The sequence below is a fragment of the Chrysochloris asiatica genome, unplaced genomic scaffold, assembly GCF_000296735.1.
Source record: "Chrysochloris asiatica unplaced genomic scaffold, ChrAsi1.0 scaffold00006, whole genome shotgun sequence".
Classification (NCBI taxonomy): Eukaryota; Metazoa; Chordata; class Mammalia; order Afrosoricida; family Chrysochloridae; genus Chrysochloris; species Chrysochloris asiatica.
The window spans coordinates 7,007,426-7,030,555 of record NW_006408524.1 but is presented as its reverse complement, the minus strand read 5'-3'; positions in this window follow the sequence as shown (position 1 = coordinate 7,030,555).

Genomic DNA, 23,130 nt, shown 5'->3' with positions numbered 1-23,130 from the left:
TAAAAGCTGAAGATCCCCAAAGAGATGGATTGGCACAGTGCCAGCAGCAATGGGTTCAAGTATAACCATTGTGAGGATGGGGAAGAACTGGGTAGTATATCAATCTGTTGTGTATAATGTTGCTATCGAGTTGTAACTGACTCAATGGCACCTAACAGCAACAACAACAACAACATCCCCCAAAGCATTCTGCACTCTTCAAGTTACAACACGTCCAAATGGCAGTTTGGGAAAATCGTGTTCCTTTGTAATTGCTTTTCAGGCTTGGGAACAAACAGAAGTCTGGGGACTGGGGGTAGATCAGAGATGGAGGGTGGATAGGGTTAGGTTTCTCAATGAAATTTTCATAGTACAGCCCTTGCTACTAAGGAAGAGTGAGCAGGTGCCTTGTCAGGATTGAATGAACAAAGTTCTCAATGTGACTTCCCTGGCCTTTTTCCTATCAACGCAGTTTTCAATTTTCTTAAATGTTTTTCATAATAAATCCTTGTGGTCTTCTTGTATCCTTTGATAAAATCTATCAAGATTATCTCTTTGGGATCTCAAAAAACAGTTTCCAGGACCTTCTGAGTTGATCATTCTGCCTCAAATTTAGTTGGCCCAATAGAAGCCACCATTTGATAGGACTTTGTAGGATAAGCATGGGCCTGCTAACCTCAAGGCTGGCCATTCAAACCCACCAGCCACTCCTTTGAAACTCTATACAGGGTTGTTGTGAGTTGGAACCATCTTACCATCCACTCACAACAGAGACATGTTTGAATATGATTTGTTTAGAATAACCCACAAATGTATGAACTGGACCCTTATTTAGTAGCAATACTTTTTGTACTACCCTTCTATATGTATTGCAACAATTTTTTTAAAAAAGAAAAGAAATAAACATGTTTGGATTGACTGCTTCTTTCAAACATTAAATAACTCTTGAGAGGACCAAGGCATCACTGCCCACCACAGGCCACTAACGTGGAAAGCTACATTCTGTACCCGTTTAAGTTCTCCAGAACTAAAGACAGGAACCACCACCACGACCCTTCGCCTTTATAAGCCCAGGTGTCAATACCTGTAAAATTGGTGTGTCAATTGTGCTTACTTTCTGGGATTGTTGGACTGTTAAATGTTCATTTCTCAGGAATGTGCCCCAGAAAAGAGTGATGGTGGATAAGATGACACCACAGTCATATTTTTGGCATGTTTTCTACCAAATGATAAAGGCTTTATCATTTCCCATAGCCCTACTCAGTCAACATTTCCTCTGCCCTCTTACCCTGGGGGTGTGGGAGTCCTCCTGAGACCCTTCCAGCAAGCCAGCCTACCTGCAGTGTGATGACCTGAATGCTAAGTCATCTAAAGACGATGACGTCAGGCTGAGTCACCTACACTCCACAAGACAAGTTGCCACTATTTGTACAGAAAATAGAGCTTTGGCCAGATAAGATCATTTTTCCTTTAAATGTTCTTAGTCACATATTAGTCAGACCCGCCTCCAAATCAGAGTTGTTGTTTTTGTTAAGTGCTGTCGAGTCGGTTCTGATTCATAGCAACCCCGATAGGGTGTCAAACAGGTGGGTTTGAACCACCAATCTTGTGGTTAGCAGTCCGGTGCTTACCCTACAGCATCACACCAGGATTCCTCCAAATCAGAGAGGAGAGTCTAACTCCAGATTTTGCACATAATGTATGTTGTTGTTAAATGCCATTTTTGAGTTGGTTCTGACCCTGTCTGTATAGGATTTCCAAGGACTGGCTGGTGAACTTGAACCTCCGCCCTTGTGGGTCATTAACTCACAGTGCCATGCCAGGACTCCACATAGTGTTGTTGTTCTTAAGTGCCAGTGAGTTGCTTCTGACACATAGTGACCCAGCATAGGGTTTCCAAGGAGCAGCTAGTAAGTTTGAACCACCGATCTTGTGGTTCAAGCCAATCTTTCAGTCCAATGCTTTATCCCACAGCATCACATCAGGACTCCTCATAATGTATGTATGTTGTTGTTAAGTGCCTTCAAGTAGTCAATTACAACCCATAGTGACCCTGTATAGGGTTTCCAAGTAGCAGCTGGTGAGCTTAAACCACTGACCTTGCAGTTCAAACAACTTTGCAGTCTGACTCATTAGCCTATAGCACAACACCAGGACTCCCCTCATAATGTATATGTTGTTGTTGTTAAGTGCCGTCGAGTTGGTTCTGACCCATAATGACCCTGTATAGGGTTTCTGAGGAGTGACTGGTGAGCTTGAACCGCTGACCTTGCAGTTCAAATGGGTTCTCAGTCTGGTGCATTAACCCACAGTGCCACACTCCCAATTAAGTAGTTTTGTTGTTACATGCCATCCAATAGATTCTGACTCATAGCGACTCTGTATAGGGTTTCTGAGAAGCAACTGGTGAATTTGAACCACTGACTTTGCAGTTCAAACCAACTTTGTGGTCCAATGCTTATCCTGTAGCACCACACTTTCCATCTTTGTGGCTGAGTAAAGACTGTCCAGGAAACAATGACTCTGGCCCTTCGGAAAAAAAGTTCTCTGCCAGGTAGAGTTTGTGGACCTCAAATTCCCTCTCTTCCTCTAAGGAAGAGCACTAGCAGGGCCTCGCTTTTCATTATTTACCAGTTGCCATTGAGTCAACTCTGACCCTGGGTAGACTCAAACTTCCAGCCTTTCTTTTAGTAGCTGAGCATGTTAACCATGTGCACCACCCCCACAGGGATAATGAATTCTAGGCCTTTTGTTTTACTTCATTTTCCTTAGAGATTATAGAAACAAATCACTCATTAGAAAATGGGCTAGTGAAGTAAGAAGCCGGGGCACAATCCTTCCTAGTTGTTGCTGTTAAGAGCTCGAAGTCTTCTCCAACTCATAATGACCCTGTACAGGGTTTCTAAGGAGCTGGTGGGTTTGAACTGTCAACCTTTTGGTTTGCAGTCCAGTCCTTTTCCGAGTCTTTTAGTATCTCATTTAACCCTGCTGTACTCCATTTACTCATTCATTAGAGGAATTGTTGTCATTAAGTACTGTGGAGTTGGTTCCAACTCATAGCGACCCTGCACAGGGTTTCCAAGGCTGCACATCTTTACGGGAGCAGAAAGCCTCACCTTTCTCCCACAGAACAGCTGGTAGTTTGGAACTGCTGACCTTGAGGGTAGCAGCCCAATTCGTAACCACTACGCTACCAGAGCTCCTTCATTAGAAGAGTGAAACTTCTGAAAATTATGGATGTGTAATGAAAATGGCCCATCATCTTTATTGTACTCGTATTCTTTCATCCTTTCTCCTGCGTCTCCCTTCATTCGTCCCACCTCCCCATATCTTCCTGAAATATTTAGCTAAGTAGATTTCCAAATTATCTTCTGTTTGAATTTTTGTACATTTTACTTCGGTGTCTGAGGATTTCCATATCAGTCTAGTGGGAGTTGACTTGATAGCAATGATTTGATTAGGCTTGGTTTTCTTACTCTGTCCCACTTCATGGCCTAGTGTTCCCATAATAAAATATATCCTAAGTGGGTGGCTTTACAGTATAGAAATTTATTTGATCAGTTCAGAAGGTTAGATGTCCTCATTCACGTTGTGACTCTAGAAGGAGGTCATCTTTTTCTATGTCAGCATCTAGTTGTCGCTGTTGCTAAATACAGTTGGCCTCAACTCACAGAGACTAGAGAAAAAAATGATGCCTAATCCCATGACCTCGTCACGATAACAGGCAAGGCGAAGCTCATTGCTGAAGCCACAGTGTCAACTCACCTTGTTGAGAGTCTTCCTTTTTTTCAATGAACTTTGTCAAGCTTGATGTCCTGTCTCAGTAACCAGTCCCTCCTGATAGCATGTCCATATATGTAAGACGAAGTCTCCCCATCCTCAATTCTAAGAAGCATTCTGACTGTACTTCTTCCTTCAAGACAGATGATTTGTTCTTTTGGAAATTTGTGCTATATTCAGTATTCTTTGTCAATACCATAATAACATGCATATGAGGTGATTAAAAAACTTCATGACTTAGGTCAGGGACACTTTAGTTCTCAAAGTGACATTTTAAGATATAATGATGTTGCTTATTGGTCAGCTTCTAGTAGCTGTCAGCAATCCTTGGAGTTCCTAAGTTTGTAGATGCATCTGCCATACATGTCAGTCTTCAAGTGGCATCTTCCCCTCGTGTGTGTTACTGGTCTTTTTATAACCCAGATGTGATTGGGTTTAATACTCACCCTAAAATGGTATGATCTCATTAACATGAAAACCTATTTCCAAACAGATTTATATCCACAGTTACAGAGGCAAGGACCCCAACACATATTTGGGGGAAGACAATTCAGTCCACAATACTGATTTTGATTCACTGCACATAAATTCTGAATGTATGCTTGAATTTGTGCTTAAGTTCTGCAGTTATGAAAAAAAAATAAAATCTAGTGAATTCCAAGGTGAGACTCCATTGGCTAGAAGTATAATTGTTGCTTCATTTGTTGTGGAAGGGGAGAGGTTGATTATGACAAGAAATGGGGAGATATGAGTGAGGGAAAGAGAACAATAGTGGACATATTCCTACAAAGCTTTCGCTTAGTTGGAGGATGTATTTGTGCATCACAGTCAACACACTTGGTAGGAAGTTGCAGAGAATTATTTAAACCAAGAAGTGTTTCTTTTTCATTCCAACATTTTACACCAAGTCTTGAGAAGTGTAAGTGATAGCTTTAGGTGTCTTGGTCTGAGAGGATACTAGAAGCATGGCCTATTCCTTTTCATTCATAAATATCTGGAGCTGTGTCTACACAGTACTTCTGTAACAAACTGAAAAAATACAATAATTTGTTTCCAACCCAGCTTTGTCACCAAATAAGAGCAAAAGTTAATTAGAATGAAGTTATTTGAACTGGTTGGTCAAAAGCAGTCCAATCTTTGTGCTAAGAGAAACCACCAGGATGGACAGTTAAGATGTGACTGTCTTTGACCACCTGGGACCTCTGCTCCAAATCCTTCCTTAATTTCCTTGTGCTCTCCAGACCAGGTTGTCATGATCTGACCCAGGCCTTCCTTTCTCATGATACCTTTCGTCTTTTTTCTTTTGTTCCACAGAATGCATTTCAGACATTCTGAACTTTATAAACTCCCAGAAGGCCAACATTCTTCCCCTAGACCAGAACATATTTGTTAATTCTCCTAGAATATCTTACTGATTCATCCTCATTATCATCTTTCATTACTATTCCCTTAGCAGCAACCCTAGGCCTCGAGGTTGGGTTGGATCCTTGCTTTCATTGCATCGTTGACTTCCTTATCGTGGTAGACCTCACTCTGAAGTGCACTTACTTGTTCACAGGTCTGCTTCCCTCTACTGGAATGTAAGATCCATGAGAGCAGGAGTTAACTTCACTCCATCATACCCATCATACTAGCCTGTGCCTGGCACTTGGCAGTCTCAATAAATATTAGTTGAATGAATGAATAATTAAATATAAAATTAGAATCAAGTATCATAAAACCAAAGTCCTACTGTTTCTGGGTGGCTCTGACTTAGAGTGACCCAACAGGACGGAGTAGAACGGAACTGCTCCATGGGGTTTCCAAGGCTACAACTCTTCATGGAAGCAGACTGCCTGCCTCATCTTTCTTTTCTCAGAGCAGCTGGTGGGTTCACAATGCCAAACTCTCAGTTAACAGCTTAAGGCTTAACCCTCTGTACCACCAGGACTCCCAAGAATCATGAAGCAAATGTAAAAAGCTGGGGGACTGTGAAAAGGAAGGCCGCTCAGTATTACTGCTGCACACACCACTGCTCTAAGAACTCTAGAATTAAATAAACACATGCAACAAAAATGCGACTTTTCTCAAGTTCATCAAGGGTGAACCTTAGACCTGGGGCACACACTGCTGGTTACCTACCCAGTATCCTTTTGTCTCTTCTTTCTCACTAATATTATTCAATTTTGTCCAAAGAGACAATGTCCTCAGTTTTTATTTTTTTTTAAGCCACATTTCCTTTGCTCTCTCACAGAGGTGGCCATCACAAAGAGTAAAAAGCTGAATACTACTGGGGATTCCCCAGAACTTGGTTTTCCTGCTTGAAGGGGTACCCTTCTCTTATTGTTTCACTTCTCCTCAGTTGATAAAGGAAAGGTGAAGGTACAAGCACCATTTGGATGAGGCCACATTTTAAAGATGGCAGCTCAGAAAGACAGAAGGAGCTTTGAGCTTGAAAAATATGGTAGAGCCTACTGTTGCCTGTTGTCAAGTCGATTTTGACTTGTGTGCAGAGCAGAATTGTTCCATAGGGTTTTCGCTGCTGTGATCTTTTGGAAGCAGGTCACCAGGCCAGTCATCTGAGACACTGCTGGCTGTGTTTGAAGATTTAACCTTTCCACTTGTAGTTGAGTGCGCCTGCCCCCTCCCCAGGATGCCATTGGTGGAGTCTATTGTCTCAGGGAAATAAACTAAAGTAAACCTGGGTAAAAATGGCAGCATGGTATCAGACCACCTTTAACTTCATGAAAGGGAGGAAAGTTCATCAGCCCAAGGCTGATTCCTCCACTGTGGAGGTGAGACACACCTCCTCTTTCTAACCTTTTTACCAATTCACATCCTGGTGTGGCGCTGTGGGTTAATGCCCCAGGCTGCAAAGCCGGTTGAACTACAAGGTCCGAGGTTCAAGCTCACCAGTCGCTCCTTGGAAACCCTATACAGGGTTGCTATGGGTCGGAACTGACTCGACGGCACTTAACAACAACAACAACAATGCCTTCACAGCACTCTCCACTTCTCTGCTAGGTTTCATAGTTCGTTCAAGTGAGTAACACACAACTCATAGTCCATACTCAGAGTTCGCGAGTTTATTAGGGACTTAAAGGTTAAAACGGACTTTTAACCTGGTGTGGCACTGTAGGGTCAGTATTAGGCTGCGAATCACAAGATCGGCAGTTCAAACCGAGCAGCTGCTCTTTGTAAACCCTGCACCATGAGTTGTAATTGACTTGACATCACTTAACAACTATAACAAAGGTTACATACAACACAGGGTCAGGATTGACAGGCTACAACTTGGGATCAGGATCAGGCAGCATGTAGGCAAAGTCTCCCTTCTTCGGTGCAAGACAGATCTTGGCTGTGCAGAACTCTTCTGGTCTCCTTTTAGCCCCCGAAGGACAGTTCATTACCTCTGGGCACAGTCTTTTTTCCCCTCAGGTCAAACCAGCTAGAGCTGAGTCTGAGTCTTGAGAAAACAAGGTTCACAATGGAGCACTTGGACCCAAGACACAACCTTGGTTGGGGCTGGAGGGGCTGAGCTGCCCACATACAGCCCCACAGAAACTGAGCTAATGAGGATTAATTGGGCCTTCCTGTACACCAGGCTGACGATAATTGGGTCCTTGGACATGCTGACCTTTTCATTTACTCCCCATTTAACATGAGCTCTTGGCTACTATGTTTGGAGCTTACACAGTGGTACATTTAAAGCAGCAGCCACAGTCTTCCGCGTGTCCATCCATCCTTCTTTGCTTCTTTTCTTTCTTCATTCCTTCCGTCTGCCCTTCTTTCTGGTCTTTTGAGGAAGGCGGAGTGGCCTCTGCATGAAGTTGTTCTGCCAACGGAAGACAAACATTACTTGTTGTCTGGCCCTTCTTTCTAAGGGTGCTGAGGGGCATCACTTAATGAGGCCCTAGTTCAGAAATGGATTACAAAATCTGAATAGCATGATTCGGCTCCTATTGGTGCTCCAGCTGCCCCCTCCAAACCTTCTCAGCATGCACCAGCTGGGCTCCCTCCATCACTGGCCCTCAGAGTAGCCAACAGGCTATTAAGTAGGCACTTGTGCATTTGGGGCAATGCCCTGGCTTCTGCCCCTGGGGAGCTTTCTTTCTTGAAACTAGCTCCCTGCTGGGCTAACTCAATCCATGACCAGTAGAGGGCTGAAGCACTCCATTGATACTGGCCAAGTCAGATTCACATTTAACCTGGTGTGGCACCTTAGAATAAGCACTCCACCTCAAGGTCCATTTAAACTGCAAGGTTGGTGGTTCAAACTCACTAGCTGGTCCTCAGAAACCCTATACAGGGTTGCTATGAGTCGGAACCAACTCAACAACACTGACCAACAGCAACAACAATCTTAGGGCCTTGGAGTTCCTGGGTGGTGCAAATGATGCAAATGCTAGACTGCTAACTAAAAGGTTATAGATTCAAGTTTATACAGAGGGTCCTCAGAAGAAAGACCTCACAATCTACTTCCAAAAAATCAGCCACTGAAAACCCTATGGAGCTAACACATGAGGTCACCATGAACCAAAGTTGACTACACAGCAACTGTGGAGTGTATTTTTAGTATGGGCTCAGTTTTCCTCTGGCTAAGTGTAGTATGCTAAGGAGCTCTGGTAGCATAGTGGTTACGAATCAAGCTGCTAACCTCAGGATCAGCAGTTCGAAACTACCAGCTGTTTCATGGGAGAAAGATGAGGATTTCTGCTCCAGTAAAGATTTACAGCCTCGGAAACCCTGTACAGGGTCGCTATGAGTCGGAACTGACTCCACGGCACATAACCATCACCAAGTGTAGTAGGTTCCTATAATTTAGCTGGTGGCTGGTGGTGTGAATTTGTCCATTTATGCTTTAGCTTGACCATTCATGATAAATCCAAATGTACCATCCTGGTGTGACACTATACAATGAGCAATCAATGATAAGGTAGGTTTGAACTGCAAGGTTGGCAATTCAAACTCACCAGCTGCTCCTTGAAAACCCTATATAGGGTTGCTATGAGTTGGAACTGACTCGACGGTACTTAACAACAATAATAACCATTGAACACCAACCTCCTAGAGCTGTAGGAATGTCTGAGATATGGATACTTCTACTCTGAAATAAAGGCGCTCTGGTAGTAGTGCTTACAATCGAGCTGTGAACCACAAGGTCAGCAGTTCGAAACTACCGGCTGTTCCACGGGAGAAAGATGAGGCTTTCTGCTCCCATAAAGATTTGCAGCCTCAGAAACCCTGTACAGGGTCGCTATGAGTTGGTACCGACTCCATGGTACATAGCCACCACCACCACCACTCTGAAATAAGATATACATTGTGTACACTTATGCATATATGGTTGGACACAGGCACCATTCTTTCAAAGATGTATTTGACTCCAGAAGATTACACTCCATCAATCTATACTTTTACATCCATGATCAATCAGTACAGAACACTCACATGCAGGTGATCTTGCAAGATACAAAAATGAATACAGTTTTTTAAATTTTAGTATATTAAAAATGAATCACTGTTTCATCAAATTAGCAAATTTTGTTGCTATTGTTATTGGTTAATATCCAGTTGGCTCCCATTCATACCTACCCTAAGCACAGTAGAACAAAACACTGCCTGATCCTGCACCATCCTCAAATTGTGGCTGTGTTTGAGTCCATTGTTGCTGCCACTGTGTCAGACTATTTCATTGAGAGTCGTCTTCATTTTCACTGAAAGTCTACTTTATCAAGCATGATACCCTTCTCTACGTATTGGTTCTTTCTGGCAACAAGTTCAAAGTACAGGAGGGTGATGAGACATCCTCATGTCTAAGTAGCATTCTGGTTGTACTTCTTGCAAGCAGATTTGTTTGTTCATTTAGCAGTTCATGATACTTTCAACAGTCTTCACCAGCACGATGTTCAAATGCATCAGTTCTTCTATGGTCTTCCTTATTCATTGTCCAACTTTCACATGCTTATCAGGAGACTGAAAATACTATGGGTTAGTTCAAGCACACCTCAGTCCTCAAATTGACATCTTTACTCTTTAACGCTTTGTTGTTATTGTTGTTAAGTGCTGTCGAGTCAATTCCAACTCATAGTGACCCTGTCTAGGATTTCCAAGGAGCAGCTAGTGAGTTTGAACCACAGAATTTGAAGTTCAGACTGACCTTGCGGTCTAGTGCTTTATCCTACAGTGCCACATCAGGATTTTAACACTTTAAAGAGGTCTTTTACAACAAATTTACCTAATACAACACACTCTTTGATTTCTTGACTGCTGTTTCCAAGAAAGATGGTGGATTCTAGCAAAATGAAGTCTTTGACAGCTTCTATTTTTTTCTCCATTGATCATAATGTTATTTATTGATCCAATTGTGAGGATTTTTGTTTACATTGAGATGTAATCCATACTGAAGGCGTAGTCATTGATCTTCATCCATATTTCACGTTCTCTTCCCTTCCAGCAAGCAGGCTGTGTCATTGGCATATTTAAGATTATTAATTAGTCTTCCTTCAGTCCTGATGCCGCATTTTTCTCTATATAAACCATGTTGTTGTTGTTAAGTGCCATCAAGTTGGTACCGACTTGTAGGGACCTTATACACAGTAGAAAGAAACACTGCCTGATACTGGGCCAACCCCACTGCTGTTGCAATGCTTGAGTCCATCGATGCTGCCACTGTGCCAATCCATCTCCTTGAGGGTCTTCCTCTTTTTCTCTGACCCTCCACCTTACCAAGCATGATATCCTTCTCCATTGACTGGTCCTTCCTGACAACATGTCCAAAGTACGAGAGACGAAGGTTGGCCATCTTGGCCTCTAAGGAGCACTATGGCTGCACTTCTTCTAAAATGGATCTATTGGTTCTTTTGGCAGCCCATGGCACTTCCAATATTCTCCTCCAACACCATAACTCAAAGGCATCAATTTTTCTATGGTCTTCCTTATTCACTGTCCAGGTTATTTGCTCAGCATACAAACTGAATAAGAATAGTGAAAAGACACAACCCTGACACACACCTTCTTCATTTTAATCATTCAGTGTCTCCTTATTCTGTTAGAACAAATACATCTTGGTTGACATAAGGTTCCACCTGAGCACAATTAAATGTTCTTGAATTCCCATTATTCTCAATGTTATCCATAGTTTGTTAGGATCCAGATATCAATGCCTTCGCATAGTCAATAAACTACAAGTAAACATCTTTCTGGTGCTCTTGCTTTTAACCAAGATTCCTCTGGTGTCAGCAATGATTTCCCTAGTTCCATATCTTCTGAATCCAGCTTGAATATCTGGCAGCTTCTTGTCAATGTACTGGTGCAAAAATCATTTAATTATCTTCAGCAAAATTTTACTTGCATGTGGTATTAATGATAGTGTTTGATGATTCCCACAGTCTGTTGGGTCACCTTTCTTAGGAATGGGCACAAATATAGATCTTTTAGAGATTTTTAGGGTTTCAAAATTTGAAGTAGGATTATTTTTAATGAGCTTGTTTTAAAAAAAAATGTTAGTGGATGAATTATCTAGGTGGTCTGCTGATGTAACAAGAACACGTTCTAAGTTCTTACTTCCTTGTGGTCCTGCAGGGGATACTGTGTTGGCCCTGACTGTCTCCTTAGCCCACTGCTCCTGCTTTCCTGTTTTCATTATCTACCTGACTAACAATGACTCCATGGTAGTTAACAACAGCAACAACAATGACTCATGTTTAAAGATTCAGACCCAGATACTTCCTCTTTGAACTTCTGACCTCAGAGAGAGAGACCTTGTGACCTTGATTCCTTGGGGGTCTACACAATCTTCTCTCACATTCTCTTCAACAGGTAAGTGAATGCCTTCACTTAAGTTTACTCTTAAGACTAAAAGTTATTTTCATGAGGAATTAGGTTTCTTTCACATCCTTGGGGACTTGCTCAGTGCCAAGCTCATCATTTTATTTTATTTTGTAAGGACCATGAAGTCAGTTCCAACTCAAAGTGACATTGTCTAGGGTTTCTGAGGAGCAACTGGTAGATTTGAACTGCCAACCTCATAGTCAATAGTCCAGTGCTTATCCTACAGCACCATACCAGGAGTCCAAACTCATTATAGGGGTTCAAAATGCTTGTGGAATGAATGAATGAATGAATGAGTGAATGAATGAATGAGTGGATGAATAACTCATGTATCCAAATTTATCAGGAATTTAATCCAAATAAGTTACTCTTTTAGGAATTTTTTCTGTGTTTGTGACTATTTGTACTATACAATTTTCTAAGACATAATATTGAAGCATACTATTTAAGATCATAATATTGCAATCTAGTTCTAGATCTGGGACTGACACAAACCAGTTTTGCAACTTTTGGCAAATGTTAGCTTGTTTAATCTTCAGTTTCTCTATCTGTAAACTGAGGCTACTAGTAGCAATGAAAACTCATGGTGTTCCTGAGAAAATTTCTATATGAGATTTTTATACATATTGATATACCAGACCCCCACCCCCACCCTCCGCCCCCTGACAAATAGCATAGTGCATTTACAAAATTGCCTTCCATAGGGTACCGAGATAATCTAGCATGTACTTAATGCTTCAGTGTTGTCAAGGGAACATTAGTGACTGTCCTGCACAGTAACTCAGCTCTCTATCTTTTTGGTATGTCATTATCATATCCACAGGTATCAAGGTACCAAATGTTATTTTTCCTACTGTCATCCTACCTGCCTCTGACAGACATCCTCTACATTTCTTTATTTCTGCGAACATCTTTTTGGCGGTTATCTGTTTTGTTCGGAAACGTTCTCTCTCTACTTTATCCCTGAACCTTTTTCTCTTCACTTACATTTTGTTTTCTGCATGCAAACCTTCTTAAACATCTTCCATCCTGAAATACACTGACAAGCAACACAAAACACTTCTCAAAAGGACTCTTGGACACTCACACCTGACTCTTGCCCTGCCTTTGCAGTAAGCCTCCCAGCATTCATCTGACCTCTTACCTAAGCCCTTAACCATAAGTCCTTTCTCTGAGATCTCTGACCAATCTAATGACACTTCTAATTTGTTTGCATTTTCATTAATCAGTCCCACTCAGTCCTTAAGCCCTCTTCTTTTCTGGCTTCCAGGAGTTTGCTCTCTCTCCTTTTCAAACGCACTCCCTGGCTTCTCTTCGACCTACAGACTCTTGCTTTTCCCCAGGGTTCTGCCCACAATCCCTTTTCTTCTTGGCATGTCTCTCTGCCCAGGACCTTCTCACCACCCCCACACAAGTCCCAAGTGCCTACAACTGCTGAGTTCTAAATCTCTCAACAAACTCTTCAAATTCCCAGACTCTTATTTACAGCAAATCTTCTCCCAGAAGTACCTCAAGCTTGATATATTAGGGGAGCAGAATTCATCACCTTCCCTCCCAATTGAAACCCCTTTGCCTCATTTTAACCCATGTTGCTGTTGTTGTTATTACATGCAGTCAAGTCACTTCTGGTTCATAGCAACTCTTTATAGGTTTTCTGAAGAGCAGCTGGAGAGTTTGAACTTCTGACCTTGTTGTTCACAGTCCAGTGCTTATGCCACAATACCACGCCAGGAGTCCATTGTAACCCATACTTTGTGTTTAACTCACAAATGACTCAATGTCACAGACTTTAGATGCCCGTTATGAATCATGGTTTACTGTTTTGTGACCTTGAGCAAATCAATTTCTCTTGTTGATGTCTACCTAGAGGGTCCTTAGTAGAAAAGCCTGGTGTTCTTCAGACAAACCAACCATTGAACCCTTGAGGAGCACAGTTCTACTTTGACATCCATGGGGTCACCATGAGTTGGGACCAACTCATAGAACCTGGTTACTACTTTAAGTCCTGAAGTATGTATGTGAATCCAATAAGATAAATTTCCTAAAATTTGTAACCCAAAGGAAGGCCCTTCTCTCTAGATTGATTTTTTCACCTGGCTGACCAATTGGATGTACCTTCAACATTCCTCTTTGGTTTTACCTGATCTTCTGAAGGAAAATCAAGTTTTCTCACATAAACACTTTCTCCCTTGAATGATGAGTTGCCTGCTCTGTGGATATCTGTTTGCATGTCCATCTTCTCCTCTGCTTTGAGCTCATGACTTCTTGTAATAGCTCTCAATTAGCTTTTCAAAATGATTGGTGACTCTCGTTATGCTGAATAAAGCTCTTTTAAAAATGGTTAAGTTAAATAATTTCCAGAAGATTCTAGAAAGAAAACAGTAAATTCCATGTACTTGGAGACCTTTTTCTTTATGGTAATGTGTTCCAAAAATTGAGTTTACTGACAGAGGGATATTGTAAATTTTATACCCATACTGGAAAAATTCAGTTAAAAGCAATATTTCAGTTGCAATCCCAGGAAGCCTTCTGGAGTCATGTACAGTGTTTTTTGGCAAACCTGTAGGTAGACCCTCCTATCCTATACAAATGCCTTAGTTATCAATTCACTGTTGTGTGTGTGTGTGTGTGTGCATGTGAAAAGGTGGTGTAAGTCTTCTTTCTACCTTTTCTTCAGAAAATCTGAAAAAATGGAAATTTCTTTTTTTGTAATTGATTTAGCTTTCCTGAAGCTTCTGGCTCTTGGCAGGTCAGATCTCGGAAACTGCAATAAGATTCCTTTTTCTGTTGTGTTTTCAACATTTTGTTCTTAATCCATATAAAAGTGCAGTTGCTATGAAGGGATGTTGTTGGGTTTCTCAGAATACAGGAAAGAAAAAGAATTATAACACATATTCACCCTGCAAGGGGGCAGATAGCTCATATTCTTTCTATATTTTTCTTCCGTCCCAAGAAGGTCTGGGAACAGTAATGGTACCGGGGAGGGCTTATAAGAAGGTCTTGAAAAATGCACATTTTGACTCATCTGATGGCTGGTGTTTTACAGGACTGTGAGGATGTTCCACTTCCCTTCCTTTCTCCTCTTCTGTAGGACTGTGAGGGGTGGAGGGCTTCTCCTCAGGCTTTGGACATAGTCTTCCAGTTGATGCCAGCTCTTTGTTTTCTTTTCCTTTGTTCTTGCTCAACCTCACCATTCCATAGGCAACAAACTAAGGTCCTGAAGAGTTAATTTCAAAATGGCACCTTGAATGAAAGCCCAAAATGAGGTATCCAGTCTCTGACAATTCAAGGTAAGCATCACCTGCCTGTTCATACATGAAATACAAATGCTGCTCCGACTAGTGAGCATAGTCATATTTTACTCATTATTAATGCACTATGGTGTCCTGGTATGGCCCTGTAAGATCACTACTGGACTACTAACCACAAGGTTGTTGATTCAAATCCACCAGCTGCTCCTCAGAAACCCTATACAGGGTTACTATGAGTCAGAACTGATTCAACAAAATGTAACAACAACAACATTGTTGTTCCCAGTACCCTCTAACTCTTCTATGACCAACACATGTTTAGAAAAGAAGAGGAGGATGAATTCTTGCCTTCTGTGCCAGCAAAAATCACTGGGGTTCATGACTGTGTTTTATAAACCAATTTTGAATGGCCTTCAAGTTGTACGTCTCTACAGGAAAACAGATTGATCAAAGGAGGTCAAAACTCTTTCTTTCAGGTTCTTCCTCATAGTTTCCATAAAAGAGGTCCTATTAGGCTTAATCTCTCTTTACCTCAGTTTCTTCATCAGCAAGATGAGGATAATAATATTTATCTCACAGGACAGGGATCAGAATTAAATGAAATAGTGAAATACTTGTAAAAATTATGTCTGTGCTCCACAGATCACAACTATTGTTTTTACCTGTTTTATTATTTGACTTGACTTGACTTGACCTTGCTCATTTCACTCACAGCTTTGTCTGGACTGTCTTCTAATTCAAAATTCCCTGTGGCTCTCAGTTTCATCAAAGTGATGGTATCCTGAAGCCTCCTTTATGACGAGTGTTTGCCACTGAAAGTTAATCTCTCCTCATCCCAGTCTGAAGAACACCTTTATGAACTCCTTTGTGAAGACAGGCCCAAGATGGAAAACAGTCCAGTGCAGGGTATGTGTGTGTGTGCGCAGGTCTAGAGTATGTTTGGGGCAGAGATTGGAGGCATTAAGGACTTGTATAACCACTTGCCTTTGAGTCCATTCTGATTCTTGGCAACCCCTTATACATCACAGAGCTGTGCTCTGTAGGGTGTTCGATGACTGGTTTGCAGAATTAGATTTTTTTCCAAGGTAGTTCTGGGTAGACTCAAACCTTCAACCTTTGATTACCAGCTGAGTGTATTAGCTATTACACAAACCAGGAACTCAGATGTTATTGTTGTTAAGTGCTATTGAGCTGTTTCCAACTCGCAGCCATCCTGCATAGGGTTTCAGAGGAAGTGCTGATGGGTTTGAATCACCACCCTTGCACTTAGAAGGTGTTTATCCTACAGCATCACACCAGGAATTCAAGGAAATCAGATGTTATTGTTGTTATTATTGCATGCTAGAAAGTCAGTTCTGGCACATAGCAACCCTCTGCACAACAGAACGAAAAAGTGTCAGGTCCTCGTCTAACTTTACAGCTGTGGGTACACTTGAGCCCGTTGCTGCCACCGCTGTACCAATCTATCTCACTGGAGGTCTTCCTCTTTTTTTGCTGATGTTCCACTTTATCAAGCATGATCTCCTTCTCCAGGGAAAACATGGTCAAAGCATGAGAGAAAAAGTCTCATCATCCTGGCTTCTAAGAATATTTCTGGTTGTACTTCCAATACAGATTTGTTTGTTCTTCTGACAGTCCATGGTACTTTCAATATTCTTCTCCTATATCATAACTCAAATGCACCAGTTTTTCTACAGTCTTTCTTATTCATTGTCCAACTGTTACTTGCAAATGAGGAGATTGAAAATACCATGGCTTGAGCCTGGTGCACCTTAGTCCTCAAAGTGATACCTTTGCTCTTAAACACTTTAAAAGAAGGCTTGTACAGCTGATTTGCTTAATGCAATATTAGTCATTTGATTTCTTGAATGTTCCTTCCTCAGATAGGGAGGGCGAATTTAGAACCCAAGAGTTTCTTAAAAGGAAAATCCACCAGAGTTGTGAGTAGGAAGTATTTGAGAAGAACAGAGTCCCAGGGTGGTCCTAAGAGTTATAAAAATGACTGGTGGACAAGGGGACTGTTTTCTCAGCTTCTCACCATTTGCTTCAAGCTCTCAGGAAGCCCGCTGGGCCCAGGGCAATCCTCAGGGTTAGCCAACAGGCCCTGAGAAAATCTCTGCGATCACTCACCTCAGCACCATCTGGGTTTCTTTTATTCCCATTATTTATATTCTTATATTTTTGCTCATGTTTCCTTGGCTTTGGCATTACAACTGGTCTCCAGGCCCCCATCCCAACCTCCAGCCACTCTCTCCCAATGTGCTAACAATATTGTCTCTTCTCATATTTCTTGTTGATTGTGTGTCTTTGCAAGGGAGGTAAAAATGTTTCCATATCCAGTCCACATATCCAGCCACAGTACTTTGGATTGAAAGAGGTATTTCCTATGGAATTTGGTGTTTTTGTTTTGTCAGAATTTAACCTTCTGCCACTAAACTGAACACTAGAAAGGGAACTCCCTTTCCTGAATGATCTAAGCCCTTGCTACCAAGCTTCTTGACTACGGATTCTCAGTTCTGTTGCTCTTGGATTCCCCATTTCGAGGACAGGACTACGGGACAGCTTTCCACTTAGAGCAATGGATCCAGGAGACTTGGCTGGGGCCCTGAATGTCTAAGCGAGCAGGGGAGACAGGAAGAAATGAGGGACGAATTCTGACATCAGCTGACTTAACTTATGAAGGAGGGAACATTTTTAGATTTGTTTAAAAAGCAACCGTCTCAAAGTGGAAGAACGGGCTAGCATCTCTACTGATTGTTCATAAACAAGGCATTTCTGTGTGTCTATGAATGACATTTCATCTCTGGACTTGAAAGGCCTTATTTTATTTTATTACTTTAACTGGTGTAAGTAATAATTAGGTTCTCTTCTGCCTCAAACAGACCCAAGTTCAAATTCTGCTCATGTCACTGATATGAAGTAAAAGGTTCAAACTTGCTGAAGTCCTGTTGTCTCATCTGTTTATGTGAGGTATGTATTTCCTCATAAGGTTCCTGTGACGATTAAATGAGTTATTATATATAAAGTATTTGGCACAAGGTATCAGCACATAGAAGTGTTCAATAAGTGTTGGTTCCCTTTACTTACATATTCTTGAGCTCACAATGTTGTTGTTAAGGTCATCAAGTCAGTTTTAACCCATAGTGACCCTGTATAGGGTTTCCAAGGAATAGCTGGTGAGCTTGAACAGCTGACCTGGAAGTTCAAACTGATTTTGTAGTCCAGTGCATTAACCCACAGTGTCACCCCATCACACAATTGTTGTTGTTATGTGCCATGGAGTCGGTTCCGACTCATAGTGACCCTGTACAGGGTTTCCGAGGCCATAAATCTTTACGGGAGCAGAAAGCCTCACCTTTCTCCTGTGGAACAGCTGCTAGTTTTGAACTGCTGACCTTGAGGTTTGCATCCTGATTCGTAACCACTATGCTACCAGAGCTCCTTAGTGAGGACCAACTTGATTGTGAATAAAATGAGGTTGATGTAGAAAATTTCTTGTAAAAAGCAGCAATGTTTGCTTATTACAGTTATCACAATGTTTAGAAACTGAGTTTCTGGTACTTCACTGTTGTTGTTGAGTTCCGCTGAGTTGCTTCTGACTCATAGTGTCCCTGTATACAATCCAAACTGACTTGGCTCCTGTCCTTATGCTGACAGGGAGGTGTACATTCTTCAATGTCGGCACAGGTTTGCTTCAGAGAGGTACCATATTATTATTGCCCTGGGGGATGGAGGGGTGGGGAAAGAATCATTTACACGTGTGGCCAACCATTTTCCTGCATTGCTGCTATTTCCCAATTCATTTCGGAAGTTTTCATTATGTTGCGTCTTCTGTTAAAAGGCTGGTGGCTTCTCAGAAAATCTCTGTTTATTGTCTAAGGTTTCCTTTTGTACCCCAGCATTCTAGAGGGACAGATTTGGATGGAAAAAATGTGCTATCTTTGAACTGGTGCTGACACTGTTCTACTGTTACTCATAAGGTTTATCAGTAACTAAATATTCAAAAGTAGGCTGTCTCTACTTCTTCATAGTCTGTCTTAGTCTGGAAACTCAGCTGCCTACCTTGGGTGGCCTGCTTACCTTGGGTGGTCCTGCCTACCTTGGGTGGCCCTGCAGGTATTTGAAATACCAGTGGCATAGCTTCCAGAATCACAGCAACACATACATCACCATAGTACAACAAACTGACAGACAAGTGGTCCCATTTTGCTCTGCTCAAATGTCAACACTCAGAAAAGCAGCAGTCAAGAAATCAAACAACATATTGCATTAGGAACATCTGCTTCACAAGACCTCTTTAAAGTTTTCGAGAGCGAAGATTCCAGTTTGAACATTAAGGTGTGCCTGACCCAAACCATGAAGTTTTCAATAGCCTCATATGCATGTGAAAGTTGAACAAGAAATACAGAAGACCACAGAAGAGTTGAAACATTTGAGCTATGGTGTTGGAGGAGAATATTAAAAGTACCGTGGACTGCCAAAAGAACAAACAAGTCTTTGTTGGAAGAAATATAGCCACACTGCTCCTTAGAAGCCAGGATGGCCAGACTTCATCTCTCATACTTCAGACATATTATCAGGAGGGACCAGTTTCTGGAGAAGGATGGCATGATTGGTAGAGTAGAGGATCAGAAACAATAAGGAAGACCCTTAGCGAGATGGATTGATACAGTGGCAGCAGGAAAGGGCAGCAGCATAGCAATGATTGTGAGATTGGTGCATGACTGGGCACTCTTTCCTTCTGTTGTGTATAAGGTTGATATGAGTCGGTACTGACTCGATCGCACCGAACAACAGCAACAAATCCTTGAACTTAATATTAAAGATATTCAAGAGGACATGTCAATGTTTGGGGGAAAAAAATTGACCCATTGCAGGGCCACCTTGGCTTGATGGGGCAGTCAAAACTCTTCTTGCATGGCCAGTGAGTGTGCCATGCATGGGCTGCTAAAAGAACAGATTTCTGTTAGAAGAAGTAAAGCCGGAGTACTCCGTGGAATCCAGGATAACCAGACTTTGTCTCTCATACTTCAGACATATTATCAGGAGGAACAAATTCCTGGGGAAGGATATTATGTTTGGTAAAGTGGAGGGTCAGAGAAAACAAAGGAAGGCCCTCCAATGTAATGGATTGGCACAGTGCCAGCAGCAATAGGCTCGAGCATAACAAGGATTTTGAGGTTGGCTCAGACCAGGGCAGTTTCCTTCTGTTGTGCATAGAATTGCTATGAGTCAGTACCTAGTCAATGGTACCTAACAAGAACAACAACACGTCCAGGTTCCTCATGAGCATAATTAAGTGTTCTGGAATACTCAACAATGCTGACCATGGTTCTCATAATCAACACAGTCAAAAGCCTTTGTACAGTCAATAAAGCACATGTAAACATAATTCTGGCATTGTCTGCTTCAGCTAGGATCTATCTGATGTCAGCAATGATATATTTTGTTCCATGAGTTAGTCTAAGGAGCTCTGGTAGCAGAGTGGTTATGAATCAGGCTGTTAACCTCAGAGTCAGCAGTTTGAAACTACCAATTGTTCAGCAGGAGAAAAATGAAGCTTTCTGCTCTCGTAACGATTTGCAGCCCCAGAAACTGTGAACCGGGTCGCTATGAGTCCTAACTGATTCCACGGCACATAACCACCACCACCATGAGTTAGTCTGAATTCAGCTTGAACCTCTGGAAATTACCTTTCAATATATTGTGGTTGTTGCTTTTGAATTATTTTTAGCAAAATTTTGTTTATGTGATATTAGTGATATTGTCCAATGATTTTCCTAGTCCACTGGGTCATCTATCTTTGAAATGATCACAAGTAAGTATCTCTTCCTATTAGTTGACCAAGTAGCTGTCTTCCAAATTCCTTGGCATAGATGAGTGAATGCCTCCAGTGTTTCAACAATTTGTTAAAAGATTTCAATTTGTATTCAATTAATTCATGAAGACTTGTTCTTTAACAATGCCTTCAGTACATCATGGACTTCTCCCTTCAGTTCCATTGGCCGTTGATCAAATGCTACTTCTAGAAATGGGTACATCTACCATTTCTTTTTTTATCCAGTGACTCTGCGTATTCCTTCCATCTTCTTTTGTTGCTTTCTGCATCATTCAATATTTTCCTCATGGTGGTGGTGTGCCATGGAGTCGGTTCTGACTCATAATGACCCTAAATAGGGTTTCTGAAGCTGTAAATCTTTACGGGAGCAGAAAGCCTTATCTTTCTCCCATGGGGCAACTGGTAGTTTTGAACTGCTGACCTTGAGGTTAGCAGCCCAACTTGTAACCACTATGCTACCAGAGCTCCTTAGACTCCTTCAATATTTCAAGACAAGGCTTGAATTTTTTTTCTTTAGTACTTTCAGCTTGAGAAATGCTGAGCATGTTCTTCCCTTTTGGTTTTCTAATTCTAGATCTTTGTACATTTCATATAATACTGACTTTGTCTTCTTGAATTGCCCTTTGAAATTTTCTGTTCAGCTCTTTATTTCCTCATTTCTTCCATTTGCATTAGTGTCTCTACACTGGAAAACAAGTTTCAGAATCTCTTCAGACATGCATTTTGGTCTTTTCCTTTTTTTTTTGTCTTCTTAACGAACTTTCGCTTTCTTTTCTTCCTGTATGATGTTCTTGATGTTATCCCACAACTCTTTGGTCTTCCTTCGATCATTAGTATCTAATGCATCAAATCTACTCTTGAGCACTCTTGAGATGATTTCTAAATTGAGGTGGGATATGCTCAAGGAGTCCTGGCATGGCAATGCGGATTAAGGTGCTAGACTGCAAAGTCGGTTTGAACTGCAAGGTCAGCAGTTCAAGCTCACCAATTGCTTCTCAGAAACCCTATACAGGGTCATTATGAGTTGGAATCGCCTAGATGGCATTTACCAACAATATGTTTTAATTTTCTTCAAGTTCAGCCTGAATTTGCATATGAGCAATTGATGGTCTGTTCCACAGTCTGCTCCTGGCCTTGTTTTGGCTGGTGATATGAAGCTTTTCCACCAACTCTTTCATAGAAGTAGTCAATTTGATTTCTGTGTATGCTATATGGTGAGGTTCATGTGCATAGTCACCGTTTATGTTATTTTTTAAAAGTGTTCAACAATGAACAAGTCTTTGGTTTTGCAAAATTCTATCCTGCGGTCTCCAGCATCATTTCTCATTTCTATTACCAAGGCCATTTTTTCAGATTACTGATCCTTCCTCTGATAAACCTTATAAGTAGCAGTAGAACACTGTCAGCACCAGGTCAAAGGTTTATCTGTAACTAAATATTCTAAAGTAGTCCATTTCTCCTTCTTCATAGTCTGTCTTAGTCTGGAAACTCAGCTGAAACCTGTCTATCTTGGGTGACCCTGCAGGTATTTAAAATACCAATGGCATAGCTTCCAGAATCACAGCAACACATACATCACCATAGTACAACAAACTGCCAGACAAGTGGTGCCATTTTGCTTGGCTCAACTGTCAACACTCACAGAAGCAGCAGTCAAGAAATCAAACAACATATTGTATTAGGCAAATCTGCTTCACAAGATCTCTTTAAAGTGTTCGAGAACAAAGATTCCAGTTTGAGGATTAAGGTACGCCTAACCCAAACCATGATCTTTTCAACAGCCTGATATGCATGTGAAAGTTGGACAATGACTAAAAAAGACCATAGAAGAGTTGATACATTTGAGTTATGGTGTTGGAGGAGAATATTAAAAGTACCATGGACTGCCAGAAGAATAAACAATTCTTCGTTTGAAGAAATATAGCCATTTTGCATACATATGAGATTATTGAAAATGCCTTGACTTGGCTCAGGTGCACTTTAGTCCTCAAACTGACATCTTTGCTCCTCAAAACTTTAAAGAGATCTTGTGCAGCAGATTTGCCTAATGCAATACATTGTTTGATTTCTTGACTACATCAATACTTCCATGAGTATTGATGGTCAATCCAAGCAAATGAAGTCTTTGACAACTTCAATCTTTTCTCCATTTTTATCGATGCTGTTTATTGATCCAGTAGTGAGATATTTTGCCTTTTTTACATTGAGATACAACCCATACATAAGGCTGTGGTCTTTTATTTTCATCAGTAAGTATATTAAGTCCTCTTCACTTTCAGCAATCAAGGTTGTATCATCTGCATATTTCAGGCTTATAGTGAGTCTTCCTCCAATTTTGATGCCATTTTTTTCTACATATGATCCATCTTCTCAGATTATCAATGATATCGTTTGTTCCATGTCTTCTGAATACAGCTTGAACCACTGGGAGCTCTCTGTCAATGTATGGTTGCAGTCATTTTTGGTTTA